The sequence below is a fragment of the Ochlerotatus camptorhynchus genome, unplaced genomic scaffold, assembly GCF_037179485.1.
Source record: "Ochlerotatus camptorhynchus isolate MF236.1 unplaced genomic scaffold, CSIRO-AGI_Acam_v1.1 ptg000077l, whole genome shotgun sequence".
Classification (NCBI taxonomy): domain Eukaryota; kingdom Metazoa; phylum Arthropoda; class Insecta; order Diptera; family Culicidae; genus Ochlerotatus; species Ochlerotatus camptorhynchus.
In genome coordinates this window covers 7,318,397-7,339,147 of record NW_027040567.1, presented here as the reverse complement: position 1 = coordinate 7,339,147, position 20,751 = coordinate 7,318,397, and the positions used below count along the sequence as shown (strand labels likewise).

Genomic DNA, 20,751 nt, shown 5'->3' with positions numbered 1-20,751 from the left:
TCAAAAATTCAAAAGTTATACTTATGGAAAATTTTCTCAGCTACAACTTTGCAGAATATAGTTGTTGAGCCAAACGTCGAATAAAATAGTTATTAATTGTTTAAGAGATTGATAATCTTATGGCATGATCAAGCAGCTGTTTTGTTAGCAACACTGTATCTTGTAGTGTGACATAGTAGCCATGATTTTTGTGCTGTATTCTAAGCGCCAGAAACACCAATGCACAGTGGTTCCTGGCTGGCCAAAACCTCAAACATTAAAGTTGATATTTTTTTAATTCAATATTTTTTTATCATTTTTACATGCTAAGAGTATCTTAAATTGAATGATTTGTGCAGTTCTGTTGATAACATATTTTTTTTTATGGTTGTTATAGTGTAGCGATATCACAAATTTTTGAAAAAAATCGTAATGTTTCTTGTTACTGTTTTGCTCAAATATAGCAAAAAATAATGTGTTTATCAACTTGGTTGCTTCAGAAGAAATGTTCTTCGGCTTATTTCACATCAAATGGATGGAAAAAAGAGTGTCTGTGCTGTTTTAAGTGACAGTTTCTAATAAAAAAAATTGCAAAAATATACTTTTTTCACATTTAGACTAAGCAAAACATATGACGGACACATCCGCCCACTATCTTTTAGTAATCAAAAGATAGCTAGAAAAATTAGCTTTCAGATAGGCTTTTATGTGTTTTGCGATTTTTTGCGAAAAGTGTTGAAATTAGGAATAACAAGTTAAGTTGAGTTATATTTGTTTAACAAGCTGGTTAGGGTGGCCCCTAGACAATCGGCATTCTTTAAATATATTTTTATACGCTCATTTCTCGTTATGCTAGACACTTCAAGAACTTTTTATGACGCATATTTTTGTTAAGTTGATATCTGTTTTATTTGAAAAGTTATGGCTAGTTTTTGCTGAAAAATATTACTTCTTTTAAATTAAATTAAATGCTTTAAACAGAAAAAGCTCTTGCTGTTTATTTTTACCAAAAATGAAGAAAAAACGATGTTTCCAATAAAGAGATGAACTAGCCATATAGCTAAAAATCTCTATAATAAAGAAGAAAAAAAGATGTTTCCAATGAAATTAAATGTTTGGAAATTGGTTTGCTCCATTTTGAGATATTGCCAATTGAAAAGAGCCATTTTTTCGAAGAAAATAGCCTTTAACTTTCTAATCAAAAAAGTTTCTTGAGCAAAAATATACGGCTTCAAAAGTTCTAAATGTAATCAGAACAATGTTTTAACGAAAAATTAACGCATGAAAAGATATTCAAAGAAAACCGATTTTAGTAGCCACCCTAACCTGTTTGTTTAAAAAAATCATAACTCATGAACCATAAGAGATAAAATGCAATGTTGCCTGCTGATCAGTTGATTGAGCATAATCATAAGACATTAATGGCTTGAATTATTGATAACTTTTGATGCTTAAATTATATTGAAAAGTGGTTTTTTGACAAAGTTGTAGCTGAGAAAATTTGCTGCGAGCTCAAGTATTATTTTTAAAAGCAGAGCGATATGGAAAATTTTTAGATGGATATGAACAAAACATTTGGTTTTCCCAACGGCGCCGGTGGTGTAGTGGTAAGCGTGATTACCTCTCACCCCAGCAGGCCTGGGTTCAATCCCAGTCGGCGCTGCTGGGATGTTCTGAGGCATAACATCTCTGATCACGCCTTCCTTCGGATGGGAAGTAAAGCCGTTGGTCCCCGGTTCATGAGTTGATGGGTCGATAGGTAGAGTCCAGGTGTGGGAGCTGCCTCCCTGGCGTCGGTAGCACTGGTGCTCAGCACGGAAAACAAGATCGACGGAAAAAACAAACCAAAGGAAAAAAAAAAATTTGGTTTTCCCATAGTAATTTCCATATAAACTTCAAATGGTTTGTGCCAAGTCAGTTTCTTATCGAATGAGTTCAAATTTTGGGAGGCTAGTCAGAACCCGATTTTGAACCGTATGAGCACTGTGGAGCGAAAATGTCAAAATTTGCATCAGTCTAATATACAGGGTGATTCAGAATAACTGAATAGAATAAGTATCTTATACTCATAATCGGCTCGAGCATTAGAAAAAGTATTTGATGAGGTTTGCACATTGTAGACTTAACATAGTTGTGTACTTGTCAAGGATAAGCAATTAAGGTAGTGAAATTAAATGTAATTACTAATCCTTCTCTTTATACAGGTATTCCACTTTAGCCGCTAGCATTCAGCAGGCTCTTAATCGGTTTTATTAAAATCACGGTCAATGATCTCAATTACTAGATCTGAGCCTTCATTATGGAAGTTGAAACTAAGCGTTTTTCGACTTCACCATTCGATAAACTACTGACTACAGGATTGCTAAGTCATAAATTCAATTTGTTCTATCCTTAAGTAAGCTCATCTCATCTGCAACTCCAGTTGAACCATTTATAATAGCACTGATATGCTGCCGTCCATTGATGCTAGAACAGGGTCATAATTCATCCAGACGTGCGAACGTCCGTACGATCATGATCGTGGTAGCAATCGTAGCTTCATAACAAGCCAAATTGAGCATGTAAACGATCAATCAAATGCGCGTGCATTCTCAGAAACGAAAAAAAAAACAATTAATTACCCTGAGCTAAACCAGCTCGATCCACTGACTGTAATGCCGGTTACGAATGGTGGATCAAAACAGAAAAAGGAGAATAAACACGCTATTCACATTCCTACGTCACGCGCACGCTTCCATCCGCGGACCATATAACAGTCTTGAAAAGCAAGCGCCACTTGGTCTCACTAAGCCAACACAGTAGACTCTCGAGATTCCGATCCACACGCTCTAATAACTGCCAAGTGGGAGAGCTTTGTGATTAGCGAGAATCGTTAGAGAGCTTTTGCGAAGGAATGGCAATGCTTTTCGGTAAGCTTTGCTGATGAATGTGCGCCGCAGTCGAGCGGTTGAGAACGGTGCGTCAGATGTTGGATTATTGTACAAAATTTGAATAAATGTTTCTTGTAGGTTTTGAGCACTCGACAAACTGTTGTTTTTGGCATCTTCCTCACTTTAGCCAGCTTGAAACCGGACCACTCTGGATTTTCCAGGTATTTGTGCACAATATTTTTCCTTGTTTCGAGTTCCATTTGACGTTATTTCTGAACGCGATCGACTACTTTGATCAAACTTGCACCAGTTGTCAAACCACTGTCAAGGATTTTCGATTCCCATCACTAGAGACGTGCTAGTGGCGTGCGGGGGGCGTTCCAATTTACTTTTAGTCAGCCTTTATATTTAGCGCCAAATGGAAAAAAATGCGTTTTTACGACAACAGCACTGGCGTTTGTTCAGCCGTAAGAACCTGCTCAGACTGAAGCTGACAGACTAAGAAATCATTGGAATACTTTCAGCACAGGGTTTTGGTGAGAAAATGCTGTGAAACTACCTTATAGATTTTGGTCGCCGAAAACAGTCAATGGGTGTCAAAGCTGACAGTTACCCTACATACCGTGATCTTTGCGGAAACGCCGCGTGGTATACTCCATTCAAAACATCAATCAACTGCTTCTACAGTATATTGCAACTCTTAATCCTTACTAAGTACATTTGTTCGACGATTACTCAGTAATGTATAAATCATCGCACGTCCAACGAGCATGCTCATTTAGACCGACAACTGTCGGCTTAGCGCTTAAAGTTTTGTTTCTAATATGCTGCCAACAATTTACCGGCAAATCGGCGTCTTCTACCTAGTCTGCAGTAATAGCCTCTGTAAACCGTGCGCTCTCTCACCTATACGCCTGATGATCGCCAAATCGTGAGTTCTATCCATTTGCTCACGCCGCTCGTCAGCACCTCACCTCCGTTCAGGTGCAAATATAGTACCCGCTTAGATGCGATGTTTTCCTCAGTCTCACGGTGGCTGTGAACGCGCGCAGTGCAGAATCGACACGATACCTTTGATCGGTCGTATCCATCGGAACGGACGAATAAACCCTAAGCCAAAGTGTAACTGTTACCGGTACCATAAACATTAGTTAACCCATGTGATTGTGATCGATTGGATGGTTCGCGATCGTAATCGAATTTAATTACGGATCTGATTAGCTGGTTAATGGCCTTCCGCTGCTTGAGGGTGGGCTTGTGAAGGTTAATCCAATTTATGATCGAGTTCGAGAACAAAAACGAAAAGAGCAATTGTCTTGGTGATGATGAGAACTGATTGTGGACCGCGATAGGAAGTGCTAATTTGTTTGGAACACGTGGTGAAAGTGATTGTAGTGGAACATTGCTGTTACAGTGAGTGCCATTCACAACAATACGGAATTGTACCTGAAAGTGGTGCGGTGATTGGTGACGCAAATGTAAGTCATTATTTGTTCTAGAATGAATGGAATTGTCAGACGACAATTAAGTATTCGGTTTTTGAGTGATGTTTAAGTGATTGATAGAATGCAGCGAACAATTGGTCGCGTTTGTATGAAGCTTTCCAACTTTTATGGACGGTTTGTTATTGAACTTTACGACTACGGCCGGAAGAATATGAGTGGAAATATACAGCTTCTTAGAGAAACACTGTCGTAAACTTGTTTCCAGGTCATATGCATGCACAACGGCAATTAAGCGATCATAAAACAATTGCAGGTAGATGGGTTCGAATGTGCGAAGGGACTCAACCCGATATAGCTACGTGACAAAGGTACCGTGCCGATCAATGTGAAATATGATTAGCCGATTTTTATGAGTTGATTGAAATCAATATTAAGAAAATTTTAGAGTAAATTATAATTTCAGCGCCTTTTCATCAATGTGACATGCCCCAGAGCATTAATTTCAGGTGCCTGATACAGCGCAAAGATGGAATAAACACCACTTTCATGCTTACACTTACTAGCCGTGAAACTTGCACAGCAGAGCTGTCCCATTAACCCTGTATCTTGGAGTCAATATGACCCCAGGCAATTTTTGCAATCTTGATTATTCATCAAACCGATTTATTCTGTGACATTTTTGCATGCTGAAGTCTTCTTGATATGGCAGCCTCTTAGTTAAGACATATTTCCAATTTTGTTTCAATTCAATTGATTAATTACATGAACATTCCAGAAGTTTCGAGCAATTATTGAAAATTCCGAGTATCTCAGGAATATTAAAAAAAATTAAAAGATCACGGTGCAACGCAAATATCAGGTTAGTTTATAAAGTTTAAAGATTCAAGGAAGTTTCGAAAACTTTTTAAAAATAACTGGAACTTCAGTATAGATCAAAAAACTTTAAAGTAGATCAATTGACTTCAGAAAAACTGCGTGAACTTTTGAATCGATCTGAAAAATTCAGTGATTTGCAGAGAAATTCAAATTTCTGAGGCAGTTCTGATAACTCCAGAGAAGTATCGACATTTTTTTTTAGAAAAGTCTAGACTTTAGGGGAAGTTTAAAGATCATGAAGTATTTAAAATTTTGTTTGGAATTCTTAGTCTTTAAAAAAAGTATTGACTACATTATCATCACCAACGTTTCAATCCAGGGGTTTGGATTATCGTTAAGGCTAGGTTTAATTTATTTGTAATTTATTTATTTGTCTGCATCAACAGGCTGTGTAAAGCCCCAATGATGATTTAAGTAACTTATATAGGTAAATCAAAAAATAAAAACTTAGAATAAAATACATAAATAAAACACACAATCATTCACGGTAAACTGTGCCAGAAAAGAACGATGAGAAGTATCTTCGTAGCAGCTGTCGAGGCATATGGAAATCGAAGATGCCCGAGACTCGATTGAACACGCGTTGCAGCCCACGTATTGCACCGTTCATGCCATAGTTTGTGCGCTGAAGTGGCAATCTCAGCATAACGTTGTTACGTAGCGCACGGGGTTGGACGTTAATGTTGACTTGCCCCAAGATTTCACTGCAATCAATTCTACCTTGTAAAGTGTCCGCAATGAACAGGGCCCTAGAGGTGTCTCTTCTAGTTCGGAGAGGCTCCAGATCAATCAGCTGGCAACGACTTTCATAGTTGGGCAGATGAAATGGGTCTCTCCAAGGCAGCTTCCGCAGAGTGAATCGAAGAAAACGGCGTTGAACGGACTCAACTCTCTCAGCACCATTGTTGTAGTTTGGACTCCAGACCACAGAACAATATTCCAGAATGGATCGCACCAAGGAACAGTACAGTGACTTCAAACAGTAGATATCGGAGAAATTCTTTGCTATCCTGAAGATAAATCCCAATGTCCTAGACGCCTTGTCGACAACGTACGAGATGTGCTGCTTGTACGTTAGTTGAGAATCTAGAATAACACCCAGATCTTTCACATGGTTCACACGGTCGATTACAGTGCCGATAAGTTTGTATTCAAATGTGATTGGTTCTTTCTTCCGAATAAAAGTGATCACTGAACACTTAGTGGGGTTAACCACCATTCGGTTCAAATTACACCAGCTGGAAAAGGCTTCGAACTGACGTTGAAGGAAGTGACAGTCATCAATCGAGTGGATTCGTAGGTAGATTTTAAGTTCGTCTGCATACGATAGTCATGGGCCTTCGATGACCAAGTTCACGTCATTGAAGTAGAGTAAGAAAATCAAAGGTCCCAGGTGACTTCCTTGAGGTATTCCTGACGTAGCTAGATAGATATTGGACCGGTTGTCACCAATGGCAACCATCAGTTGCCGATCAGTGAGATATGAACGAAACCATCGCAAGAGGTTGCCGCTGACCCCAAGTCTATGCAACTTGGAAATCGCGATGGCATGGTTTAGCTTATCGAAGGCAGCTGACAAGTCGGTGTATATGACGTCTGTTTGAGTCCTCTCTGCCATGCTTTTCGTAAGATACGATGTCAAACACAGCAGATTTGTGGAAGTAGAACGACCAGAAGTGAAGCCGTGTTGATCACCACTTAGATACTGCTTACAATGATAGAGTAGAGGCTCCATGATAACTAACTCGAATAACTTCGAAACTGCACTCAACGACGTAATCCACGATAATTGTCCACATCCCGTTTGCTGCTCTTTTTGTGGATAGGAAACATATGTGCGAATTTTCAACAAGATGGAAATGTACCACTCGAGATGGACAATCGAAAAAGGTGAAGCATGGGAATTGTTTAGAACAATATTCCGTACAACATGATATCCCCTACACAAGGTCACTTATTTAGGGAATTTAAACACCACACCAACTTCAAGATGCGCAACAAACTCATACAGATTTGACTGCGGAATATCACCGTGGACCTTTATCAATTATGTATATCTAGATGAACGCGTTATTGGGACGGTACTAATGGATATTTCTGGTCGCTATTGAAAATTTAGTCGATTGATGAATTTATGTATGGGTCCAAATAAGGGGCATTTAGGCCGACATTACATCCATTTCCCCCATATAGCCAATAGGATATGTCAAGTTTGTATGATGGGTTACAACGCTCTGCTCCCCAGCGCTCTTTTGGTATAACTAAATTTGAACTAATTTGGTTGCGATCTGGATTTACGGAAGAGTTTTGAAGTTTCCATGGGGCGGGTAATGACGCTATAACCATAAGCAAAGGCTAGGCCAAGAGCTAATGCTTATGTTCCAACTATCTGGTAAAAATGGAGCATCACTTAACCTTTCTATCCTAAACCAATCATATAATTACCAAAAACGGAACGTACGATGTCCACGTTTTATCCATGTATTGGATTCTGAAGCATCGTATTTAAGTTTTCAATTAAAACAGGCTGATGTTTTCTGAATTATCTTGCCCCTTAAATGCTGCACAGTAGGCCTGGCCGTCTCGGTATGTGTGGCACATCTTCAATGTGAAACTTTTTTATATAGGGTAGAAAACTACTTCGGCATAATCGCCAATTTTGGGCCTATCGAGCTGAAAATTTCAAATAAATCCATGATTTCAGAGTCAACAAGTCAATTATGCGTGTGGTACGATACTTTAGTTAATAAGCTTCCGAAAGAAGTCAATGAGTACGCGTGATATCAAGGTTTGCACCTATTATTCCCAAATACAAAAGAAGCGCTCCGACCGAATCAATTTTTATCTTCATTCGATAGGTCAAAGTGAATTCATTGGCGTTTCAATGGAGTTTCAATGTGTTAGGCCGAATCCATAGGCCAAGTTTGGCGTCAAGAATCAGTGTTAGACTTTTGACAATATCTCAACGATTGATTTCTCTTTATTAAATCTTACGGTATGTACGGAAAGGTAAATAAATTGCTAAACTGCACTAGATTAAAAAAGACTAAGTGTGGGTTGTGCTTTATAGGCCGGAGATGGGGTAGTAAACCCTTTATATCAAGCTGTACATTGCATTAGGTCCAAAGTAACATTGACAGATTCTCTTCGTTGACCTTTTCTTTGTATCCACACGGCCATGTAAAAAAATTCCCAGATATTTTCAGCCCACAGATTGATAAAAGAAGCTCTTATCTAGCATCTAATACGACAAACACAACAAGAAACGATGTTGTGCTCCTCCTCCTCCTTTTTCCTCCTTTTTTATTATAGTCACTTTAACACTCTTGGGTCATTCGTGACTTGTCCGGGGGTGAGATTTGAACTCGTGACTTTCGCGTGAGAGGTATGGATGCTAACCACTACGCCGAAGTCGCCCCCTAATGTTGTGCTCAAGTTTTTAACGAAAGAGAAAGTTGACGAAGATAATCGATCAATGTTTCTTAGGACCTAATGCAATGTTCAGCTTGATATAAAGCTCGATTCAAAGTAAATCTGGGCGCACGGTTTAATACACCGTCGTGCCCCTGGTGGTTGGAACAAAAAACGTTTGACAGGCATTTGTTGATGTTTCATTGACGAAGAAATTGGTGAAAAGTTTTTCTCGATTGATCAACGCATCCCGAAATTACGGATCATGGCACAAACATGTAGAGAACCCTTCGTGGTCTTCCTCAAAAATAGCAAAAGTGTTGAAATTCTCAAAGTCAACGGTGAGTCTTGTAATCAAACGTTACAAGGATACTCTGCGTGTGGATAGAGCACAGTGCATCTATCATAAAAGTGGCACTAGAGACAAAGAGCTGAGGAGAAAGGTGTTGAGGTACGTGAAAAACAACCCAGGTGTCTCCATACGTGATTTGGCAAAAAAATACGATTTCAACTTTTCCACCGTGCGTAACATCCTTTCAAGAGAAGGATATAAGTCTGTTTTGTGCCAGTAAACATCCGAATCGCTCCCTGAAACAAAATTTAGTGTCCAAAAAGCGAGCACGATTACTATACGAACGAGTTTTGACGAAATTTGATGGCTGTATTTTAATGGATGACGAAACATATGTCAAAATGGATTATAAACAAATCTCCGAACGAAAATTTTACCTGGCAACTGGTCGTGGGGATGTCCCTTCCAGGTATAAATTTGTTTTTGCTGATAAGTTTGCTCGGAAACTAATGATTTGGCACGCAATCTGCAGTTGTGGCCTTAAAACCAAGGTTTTCATCACATCTCACACAATGACGTCGAAGGTTTACATTAAAGAGTGTCTGAAAGAGCGGATTTTACCCTTCATTCGGCAACACAAGACCAACGTTATGCTTTGACCGGATCTAGCCAGCTGCCACTACTCTAAGGAGGTACTAGAATGGTATGCTGCAAACAATGTTAATTTCGTCGCCAAAGAGATTAATCCTCCTAATTGCCCTGAGTTCAGACCGATCGAAAAATATTGGGCAATTGTCAAGCGAAAACTTCTAGGATGCAGTAAAGAAGTGACAAATGCGTTTGAAGTGGAATAAGTTCACCGGTACAGTGTCACCAGCGACTGTGCAGATCATGATGGCATCGATCACAAGTGCGACAGTTCGTTCGAAACGATGAAATGTAATAACTTGTTATATATCGATATAATAAATATATATAATACCCCCGAATAAATACCCTTTTGTTTGACATTTTGATCAACCGTGTATGTGGTTTAATTCTAGAGTTATGATCACTGAATGCGACTAAATTTACTTTGAACCGGGCTTTATATTTATTAAGAAGACTTCCAGCCCTGGGCTGGTTCGTCTCCAAATGTGAAGTACTGGCTTTGTTGGTGTTAAATTAGATTCGATGAGGTTAGATTACAGTTTTAGAGCCAATCGACATTATCTAAAAAATCGTCGAAGACATCATGCAAGTTAGCAATAGTACCGCCCTAGCGGCATATTTCTGAACTAAAAAGATGTCACCAAATGAAGGCCTAGTCTCAAAGAATCAATTCGCAACACGAGAAAAGGGCCTATCATTGTTGATCGATTCTCTTCATCGATTTTGTCTTTCGCGAATAACCCGACTTTTCAGTGTGTTGATTCAGGTGTAAGCTAACATCATCTTCTGTCAAACTGTTCTGTGAGCTTAGCGAGAAATTCGTTCATGATGCCATGGTAAACCAAAGAGAAAGTTGATGAAGAGAATCTATCAACGAGTATAGTCCCTTTTCAAGTGTTATACTCTGCTGAATTGTGCTGAAGACACACGACTGCTAAAATGCAACCCTGATGAGTTATTAATTTATGCCACGATTTGGTACTTATCCGTACGCTGTACGCCGTTCACTTGCTCCAGTTGCGCGTATAACGATGTTTTGGGCATATTCAGCAGATCAAACAAAAATAAGGACTTAAAAGAGAAATTAATGGATCGATACCTGAACTGAACTCAAGTGAATGGAAAGGTTTTTAAATCGTACCAATGCCCTAGAATGTGTGCTAAAGGTTTTCGGTTGTCACACTTTTCTTACTGTTGAAGCTGCACTGTTTTTGAAGTTTGATATGAAGAGGATATTTTAATAAATTTGTAACTAGAGGAGGCTGGAGGAAAATAAGGAATACAGGAGTACAGGAATACATTTCTCGTTCCGAAAATGCAATTAATTTCATTTAAAATTATATAGGGTAAACGCTCCTATAGTAGCGGTACGTTAGAAGCGTTAGGTTCCTATAGTTGTGTATGGAGACTCAATGCACAACTATAGAAACCTAACGCTTCTAACGTACCGCAACTATAGAAGCGTTTACCCTATATTGAACTTCATCTAGATTCAGGTGAAGGTTTTCAGTGGATAGTTGTAGCTGATCGTAGTGTGCTGTGATCGAAGAGAAACATGGCAAATTTTCAGCCGTCAATTTGTTGCTCCGCTTTTCTCGAGTTTTGTGCAATTTCAATTAATTTTCAACCAGGCTTCGTTTGCTCTATTTGCCACCCGGAAGATCATAATCATGATGATCGCCCATCAGTGCGGTCGGCCTTTCGGGACCTAACACCATTATTGGTTATTCTTTCCGGTTCTTTGTATTTCTTACGAGTGGGTCAGATTCTCCGATTGGCAGCCCAGCAGTTCCATTTCAAACGACGAATTTTTTTGGTCGACCTTCTACGATTATGTTGAAACTATGCAAAGTTGTTTGTTATTGTCCAACATGCCATGTACACGACAAACACTTGAAAAGGGCTTATGCAAAAAAAATACGCATCGATAGAAAAACATATATCTTGCGAACGATTTGTTTGATTGTGATGGTGTCTTCGAAGAAGTTGCGGACAAGTATAAATATGCACTGTAAAAAAATTATGATTTTTTTGCAAAAAAAAAATTAAAATTACTCAAATTGCATATTTTTTTTTATTTTTTTTTATGTTTATTTTTTAGTTTAGATAAAGTAATACCTATTGACACTGTGCATTTGTTGGCCAAATCATAAACAAAAAAGTTATGAATTAATGAAAAAATAAGTATTTTCCAAAATACCACCTACAGTTATCGAATATCTTTAAATAGTGTAAATATTAAAACACATCAAATTGACAACAAAAAAGCTCATAATGCTCAAATTGCCCAAAGTTGTTATTTTCGAGATACTCGTAGGTTAAAATTCACTTATCGCATAATTTGAGCAATTTTCGCTCTTTTGAGATGTTATTCATGAGTTAGTAGTTTTAACAAAAAGCCCAAAAAATTTCCTTAAACTTTGCTGTTCATAGTTTTTTCATCATACGCATGAGTTAAGATATAATTAATTATGAGTAAGAGACGGTATGGGAAAAGTGTATTTTCTGTTTGGCCCCATATACGGCTAGCTAGTTTAGCTAATTTAGCACATACCGTATGCGTGATAATGTTTGCACCATCGTACAGATAAGGTTCCCGTTTCCCCTGTGCATACAACGTGTTGGTTTTCTTTGGATGCACGTAACCCGAGCAAAGCTGAAGATCAAATTGAAATCAAAATTTGCTGTTATGATGTAACTTATTTTGAATACTCCAGTTGATCTCATTTTGGTTGACTTAACGGTTAACACAGCAAACATGAGAGCAAAATTTTACGCTGTTGAAGCAAACGGAAAACTAATCCTGCTTTCAATGAAATCAATTTGATTACTGATTTTACATTCATAATGTTTAACTGAATACGGGCCTGGAGTAAATGGTTACCATTCATGTTTCTCAAGCTGAAAGACTTGGGCTCCAATCTCACCCCGGGCAAGTCACGAATGACCTAAAATGTGTCAAACAAATCAAATAAACAATAATCATAAGTTCAATGACAGATGAATTTCAATTAAATTTTAAACAAAACGTAAACAGCAGAACTTCAAGTAAAGTTGCTTTCATTTAAAAAGTCTTGACTGCATAATGAAAGCACAATATGATATCAGATTTATGTCGCAACATTTGAAATCAAAATGAGTTTTCATTATGATAGGAACTGCACACTTTAATATCGACTTGCTTTCATTTGTTAGCCGACTTTGCTCGGGAACCTATAGCTCATACCGTAGTAGGCTGTGTATGAAAGAAAATGATTTACTTAGTTTGACAGTTGCACCATGACGAAGTGGCAGCGTATTCAAGATTTGTCCCACGCGCAAATGTCGCAAAAAGACATTTCAATCGCCGTGGGAGTGTCCCGGTGGACCGTCAAAAGGGTTTTAGACCGAGAAAAGCAAGGACAACTATCCGCGGAGGTGGCCACAGGTCGTCCGAGGTCAGCTCGGGTTCCGAGGGGTATCGCTGCTATCAAAAGCAAGATTCGGGTGAATCCAGTGCGTTCAATAAGGAAAATGGCAAAGGATCACGGGATCAGTGACTTTACGGCACGGGAGATCGTAAAGGAAGATTTCGGGGCGAAGTCGGGGGCACGAAAAAAAAACTCACATGATTACTAACCGCATCCGGGAGCTACGAGTCGAACGATGCAAGCAAATCTTTAACTTCCTTAAGCGAACAAATCCGGTAATCCTGTTCACCGACGAGAGCATGTTTACCGTCGTTACCGTATCAAATTCCAGAACCGACCGGTATATTAGTTCTCTTCCGGTAAAAGACGTGGCCGACGAGCACAAGAACGTGTATCTGACCAAGCATACTGCTAGCGTTATGGTGTTTGGATTGGTGGATTCCGATGGCAAAAAAATGGACCCGGTGTTCATTCCAGAAGGCGCAAGGTCAACACGGACGTCTACATCGGGATTTTAAGTAAGTATGTTCTTCCGTGGATCAAAGAACACTACATTCCGAAGCCAAATGTTGTATTTAAACAAGATGGGGCTCCGTGCCATACCTCGAACCGCACTCAGAAGTGGTTGCAGGAACATCTTCCGTTCTGGGCGAAGGATATGTGGCCGCCATCCAGCCCCGGTCTTAATCCGCTGGATTACTCAATATGGCGCGTCATGAAGGCCAAGGCCTGTTCTAAACGCCACCCGAGTACAGCAAGCCTCAGACAAACATTGACCTGTACCTGGAGAGAAATGGATCCAGACTACATTATTAGAACCTGCCGTGCATTCCGGAAGCATGTGGAGGCCATAATTGCAGCAAGTGGAAACTCGATTGATGATTAACATAGTTTAAGACTCTGAGAAACATCTCCCTTTGAATAAATAAAAAAAACTCGAAAACGAAATTTTTGAGAATTTTATAAATTTTGACATTGCTCAATGGTGCAAACATTAAATATCACGCATACGGTATTTTGTACCACAGTTATCTCAGTGTGTCCACGTGTACCGCAGCTGTGCCGACAGTGCCAGTCATCTGGCTGACTATTGTTTGGTTGCTAATAATGATATGTTTGGCAACCCGGTTAATTTGACAGTTCAAATGTTTTGTTTTGAAGATACAACACAACAAACAGTAGAATCTGAACCGAGGCGATGATCTAGAGGTACTTCGGCTGGAGAAACTGACCCGATCAGGGGATCCCCTCGAAAAGGTGATGAAGTTTCTCCAACCGCTGCAGATGCTTAGCAAAAACAGCATCAAAACGCATCTGATGGCATTGGGAATTTCCAACCACCGAGGCAAGCTGCTGCTTATGTTGGAATCGCTGGAACTCTATCGGCGATCAAAATTGGCTGCGGCGATCCGAGACTACGTGGATGCACGGTTTGAGATGGCCAAGTTATATACCTACCGAAGAATGCGACGAAAGTGTTCCACTGATAAAGACTGGTGATATCACTGATAAGCACCAGCATTGAAAAAGTGCTGGAAAAAGTTATTCCCCTATGTTGCTTTCGTTGCTTTTCAGCACTACCCAGTCTTCAAAGTCACTACAAAGCATACCACCAGTTTCACCAGAATGATCCTGTGTCCGTGCAGCGACAGTCAGCGAAAGTCTTAATCCCGTAGCCACAGTAACTCTACTAAACTAGCCTATTCAATTTCGAACTGTTATGTGTTCTTCTCTTCCTTGACCGGTTCTATTCTCCCACACGAGGTTACTGTGAAACGATCGCAATTTCAGCCTTTTTGATATCACAACCAGTGCTTTTTAGAATATTAGATTGATAGAGTGGAGTGTAATTATACATTCGATGTTGATCATTAGCGATTACCCTGGTTTCCGTATGCATTGTGCGAAACTAATTACTGCTTCGGACAGACATTAGGATTTGCCTTGTTTGGAGAATCTCGTGGGGAATCCAACTCTATTTTGGGGAACAAGGTGAAAATTATAGGTTACGTTTCAAAATGCAAAAAAATGATTAGTCAACAACAATTATTTGACACATGCAGTGCACAGGCGCAGAGAAAATTCAATGTTGCCAGTAAGTTTAAAGGTCTTGAAAGTTTCTTACCATGGGTGCCACACTGTGTCAATGAGTGTGCCCAGGTGTGCCAATTCAGTTTTTGGAACACTGTGCGGAGTGACCCGTTGTGTGGAACTGCGAGTCTTGCACTGATGGTAGCTTTTTATCACATCACTTCAAAATGCAACTAAAGCTATACGTTTTGTCTAGGCATGTTAAATACTTTGTGGATTTATTCCAAGCTCTTCCACAACAAAATAAATCGCCATCGCCGGGTTTCGAGAGCATAAAGCTATTCCTTAACTCGCGATAAATGCACAAACACTAAATAAGAGAAAATATTCTTTCCACAGCCAGCTATCCGGAGATTAAATAAGTAACACATAAACAACTTATGCTTGCGGGCGCCAGCTTGTGGCGAATCCTGACCTAATACCCTACACAATTATCCAACTCCGTGGCCTCTCATCGTCATTCCCTTCCCTATCCATAGTTACGGAAAGATGGGCATGGCCGGGATTAGCGACAGTCATGCTTTTGGTATTCTTGTTTAGATTGGAATCAATGTTTACTCGCCAGCATTATTACCGAAAGCAGCCTGAGTGAGAATTTCAAAAGAGATCAACAACGCTAGCGCTTAGGTTTTCAGTGGAGAAATGTATTGATATTTCATTTTGTGTCATCAATCAAGCGACCTATAAGCCTTTTTTGACAAACCCAATGCTCATTATTTGGCCAAAGTATTTGATCTATAGATCTTGAAAGTTAATGACACCACAACTCCATCAAAAGTCTTCAATCTGAAACTCCTTTACGGTCGTGTATTAGAAGCAGCATTTAATTTAAAAAAAAATTGCCAACTGTCAATCATACCAACTGATCGTGATAGCAAATATTTCTTAGCTTCATGTTGTCGTTACAGCTGAAAACTGAAAAAACCACTAGCGAAAATCGATTTACCTCTAATGACAATATGTGTGTTACTAACAGGATATCATGTTTGTAATCCACCGCATTATTAGCCCAACAAACAAGTTTACATACGCACCAGACTGTGGTGCTAACGTTAATAACGTCTAAAATGACGGTAGCTAGCTGAAGCCAACCTGTAGAACCAGTCGGGAGAAGCTAGGATAAAAAAAAAATCAAATTGCTCCTTCGCACCCTTCGGCAGATAACAATGATCAGATCATGCTCAAGAATCATGCTTCTCGGTGGAACTCTAGATGAACATTGCAAAAGCTGCTATCTGCTTTGATCGATTCTCTTTATCGACTTTCTCTTTGATTAACCATCCAGCAGTTGCGGGTGCACTGAGTGCACGCATAAAAATATTTTTATCATATTTATAAATGTTTATACATCACAAGAAAGAAGAAGAGTTGGCCTTGAAATACAATTTTAACCCGAATCAATGAGTGAAATTTTATTTTTTATTCCCTTTCAAAAATATCGCAAATTTTTCGGTGATTTGACGCGACTGCTCTTGGGTTAATAACCCGATCAGAAGGTCATTACAAAATTATAACAACCGGAGCTATTTATTTAAAAAAAAATGTATCAGAACGTGTTATAAACATTGACTTGATGTTGCGTTTGACGTTTTGGATGCTAGATAAGAGCCTCCTTTATCAAACTAAGTGGCAAAAATGGCACGAAATCTGTTTTCATATCCGTGATTATCAAAAGAGAAAGTCGAAGAAGTGAATCGATCAAAGCAGATAGAACCATTTGAAATGTTCATCTAGAACTACTTAGACTCAGAGCAAAAGCCTTCTTTCAGCACACTCCTGTTCAGGAAGTGCTTGCAAAGCACTGCACTGTAACTGGAAAGTACCCATTAATGGGTGAAAAAGTGCCCATTTCGAAGTAAAGTAGGTAAACTCATTTAATGGGTAAAACGTCCCCGACTAGAAGAGCATATCAGAAAAATAACAAAATTTTAATAATATTTGATACGAATAACTTATTATGATATAATTTAGATCAGAGCCATCATCACTCAAAAAACATTCTAACACAAATATATCTTATCATGATACAATAAATATTTATTATCTCTATTATTTTTTGAACAGATTTATATCAAAATTTGATCTATTTTTGTTCAACAAATAACTAATACTGCTTATTTAGAATAGGAACTTTAATCAATTTGAGTTTTTGATTTACAAAGAGAAATATATTTGGTTGCCCGTCTCTCACCTTCCCTATTTGGTATTTCGACACTTACACATAATCGAAGTGTATCATTGATACAAGCTAATTTTAGATTTTCTGTCATCTCATAGATGAACATGTTTTCGAAAACTTTTGTTGTAAATAACAAATTTCCTAGAACATAAGCATTTTTTCTAGAATCGATTAGCAACCGATGGATACTTAAGAAAACACCATTTAGAGAAATGAATGAATCATCGTAGTTAAAGCTCTTACATAAATCTTTGGTGCATACTTTAATCCCTTTGTAATAATACTTTCCGATTTCGCAAAAGTTTGTATCTCTTAGTTCTAACTCGACTTCCACATTTTCCGGTAATATATATCGATTATTGTTACTAAACTCTACGTTATGATGCTGGGGACTCCAAACTCTTGATACCCAATCATTGATTGGTGAATTTTTCACTTCAGTGAAATGGCATATCCTGTTCAATAAGAATTTATGTGATACCTGAAGGACAGGATGATTTTTCGAGGTCTGAAATTCTATAAGCATGCTGTTTCCATTTTCATACGGATACAATGACGAATTCCAAAGCGCCCCAAGGTTTCGAACGGTTTTTGTAAGATGGGAGGTTAAATGCACATTATACACCATATTTTTCGTTCCGTAATGTTTTTCAAAATCCCTTACAAACAGATCTAAGTATTTTTCACATGTGGAAAGTGTGATTCTGGATACTTTGAATTCAAGAAGCTGGAATACACTTGTACTCAAAAGCATTAAATGACTCATATACTTGGGTGGGAGCAAGTCATTGAAACAAGGGTAAATACAGTGGAAAAGTATCGTTTCCCATTCGCTAGCCTTGAATTTGGCATGTTCGGTTATACTCCTTATCCGCCTTGGGAAGCTGCTTGGTATTCGAATAGCCTGTAGTCTTTGTTCTATCAACGCTTTATAATTTCCAATATGGTATTGTTGCGATTTGTTCTCAGCGTCCCCTTCTAGAAGTAGTTCCCATATTAGCTTCATGAGACCCAAGTTTACCAAATGCATGTAATCTGGTGGCAACCCTTTGATAATGTCAAAATCTGGAATGCCAGTGAGAACGCTCAAGCCCTTGATTCCAAGAACAGGTTCCTTCGTTTCTGAATTATGAACTTGCATCATGAGTTTTCTTGTGGTCTGATTATCTCTAAGTTTGGATTGTTGATAGGGATAGCGGATTTGCTTGTTCATCACTTTTCCTGGGTGAAGGCACATAGTACACCCGAATTTGCCGTTAAATTGCTTTGAACAGAGAACTTCGCATCTACCAACTGAATCCAAACAATCCTGGAGAACTAGTATTTTGTAGTATTCTGATCCAATTTTAATTCCATCTCGAAGTCGTCGAGTTTGTTGAATGAAATTCTTATGGAACAAGGCCATATCTGGTTTTCCTGCGTTAAACCACAGAGCACCAAGGATGAGGTTGTTTTTATCAAATCTCAACTGAGGAGGCAAATTATTGATCGTTAGAAATAGAGGATATAGAGGTTTTTTGGTTGTGCTTTTGTATGCTGCAGCGCTGTCCTCGTTTGCTGAAAGGGTGATGAACTTGCAATCCTCACGTGACATTGTTTCCTGTGCCAGAAGACCTCTATTTATGTCACAGATGTCATTATCAATAATGTGTTTCTCGTAATCTCTTATAAGTTTCGAGTATTTCAAAACGGTTTCCCGAATCTGATGCTCCAAAGAAAAGGCTACAAAAAAGTCTTTTTGCGTTGAATTACAATTCGTAACAGGACACACAGTTTCTGTACTGGGTGTGCCACTATACCTGAAATACATAATATTTTAAAATTAAATGATATTGATCACTATCGAAAAAAATATATCTCGATTTTACCCATATTGGCAGTTTTGGCAGAAATAAACACGTTCTATTTCGTACTCATTTGGGAACATCTGTTTAAAAGTATCGAAAGTTTTTGGAAGGCTGCTATCTGATGAGATCACATCGAACATCCGTAATAAGTGCTCTACTCCTTGCTGTGGTATCTTATACTTAACGTAAAAATTAAGTATCATAAACAGCACATCGTTGATTCGAATGTCTGTCTTGAATTTCATGAATTGATTACACATGCTGATGTGTTCCTGAAATAAGCATGAACAATATGTTAAGTGTAATATACTAAGCCTTCCCCAGTAACAATGTTGGTTTTATGAGGGTTCTGTAGACCATAATTTAGACTTGTAGCATGCTTTAAAACCACTATAAAGCTTGCAATGTTACTTGGGTTCTGTCATTAATGAAAAAATTCTTACCGGTTCTTCACTACTATGATTTTCATTGTAGTCACAGTGTTTATCCGGTACATCACTCGCATTTGCGTAACTGTCAGGCTCAGATTGTAAATCTGATTGATCATTGTCTACATACGATTGCGTTTCATTAGCCCAAACATAAGGTTTGGCATTAGGAGAGCCATTTTCAAGCACTGTGGGTTCGGAATCATGACTAACTGGATTATTGTTATTAGTATGTATGGAAGCACTGGCTGAAACAATTGAAATTGTGAGACAACGGCAAAGGGCATAGTTTTAAATTAAAATACCTGATTGCGTTTTCTCGCAGGATTTTTGAACAACATCATCACACTCCACAATATCAGAAATCTCGGAAGTGGTTTTGTGGGACGGATTTGTTCTCATACGCTTTAATAAGTTCAACAAATATAATAAAATTGTACTGAATTCACGCTATAAACTTACTTTTTTAACGTATGTTCCATTGTACCAAGGATCCATTAACCAATAGTGATTGGGTCTCCGTCTTTCACTCATTTCTAGCAAGTATTTAGTAGCCTAAATATAAGTGCAATTATCGCCAAATATCAGACCATGTATTCTGAAGCTGCCGTCGATTGTGCTAACAAACTGGCTCTTGTTATTTCGTAGAATGGTCTATATGTCAAAAGCAAAGAATACGTTCAGATGACAGTGTTGCCATATAAGAAGATTTGTTTTAAAACCGATTTGCAAATCAATTGTACTAGCATGTGGAAGCATGTGGGTTGAAAAAGTTTGAGATTTTTAAATCTCATTTAAACAGCTCATTTAAATATCAACATTTAAAAAGGGCGATATTGCATTTGTAAACAAAGGCTTTAACCGTCGATTCTCGTGAATAAAGGCTTAAACACAGAAACCAACAACAACATCAGATAGAAGAAAGTTTATTCTATCAGCTGGGACAGGTTGATTGCGAAAATAAGATTGAAGTCATTATTTACAAAAGCAGTTTCGCCATTTTGCAATGTCCATATGTCTGACCCACAAAATATGTTTTTCGTATTCGCAGACCTTGGTTTTGATTATTAAAATCAGTTTTTGAATAATCGTTATACTGGTTACATAAATTTTCACACGCATTTCTTTGTCATACAAAATAATGGAACTGTGGGTTCTAGTTCAGCTTAAGGGGAGGTTCATTTGGATTTGGCCGAAAATCGTGCAAACTTTGCGAATTTTTTGTGGGAAAACGAAAAGACACACAAAGTTGTGATATTGAGTTTTAATGCG

The 20,751-nt window shown here is 38.5% G+C and overlaps 1 protein-coding gene across 2 annotated transcripts in view; it reads left to right on the top strand.

Annotated features, from left to right (window-relative positions):
* Positions 1 to 3,818: 3,818 nt before the first annotated feature.
* LOC135697727 (sodium-dependent nutrient amino acid transporter 1) overlaps positions 3,819 to 20,751 on the top strand; it is a 74,826-nt gene continuing 57,893 nt past the window's right edge. For both annotated transcript variants that reach the window (XM_065217527.1, XM_065217526.1), the window contains exon 1: positions 3,819 to 4,327. The gene's annotated coding sequence lies outside the window, so the exon portion shown is untranslated. The remainder of the gene's footprint in view (positions 4,328 to 20,751) is intronic.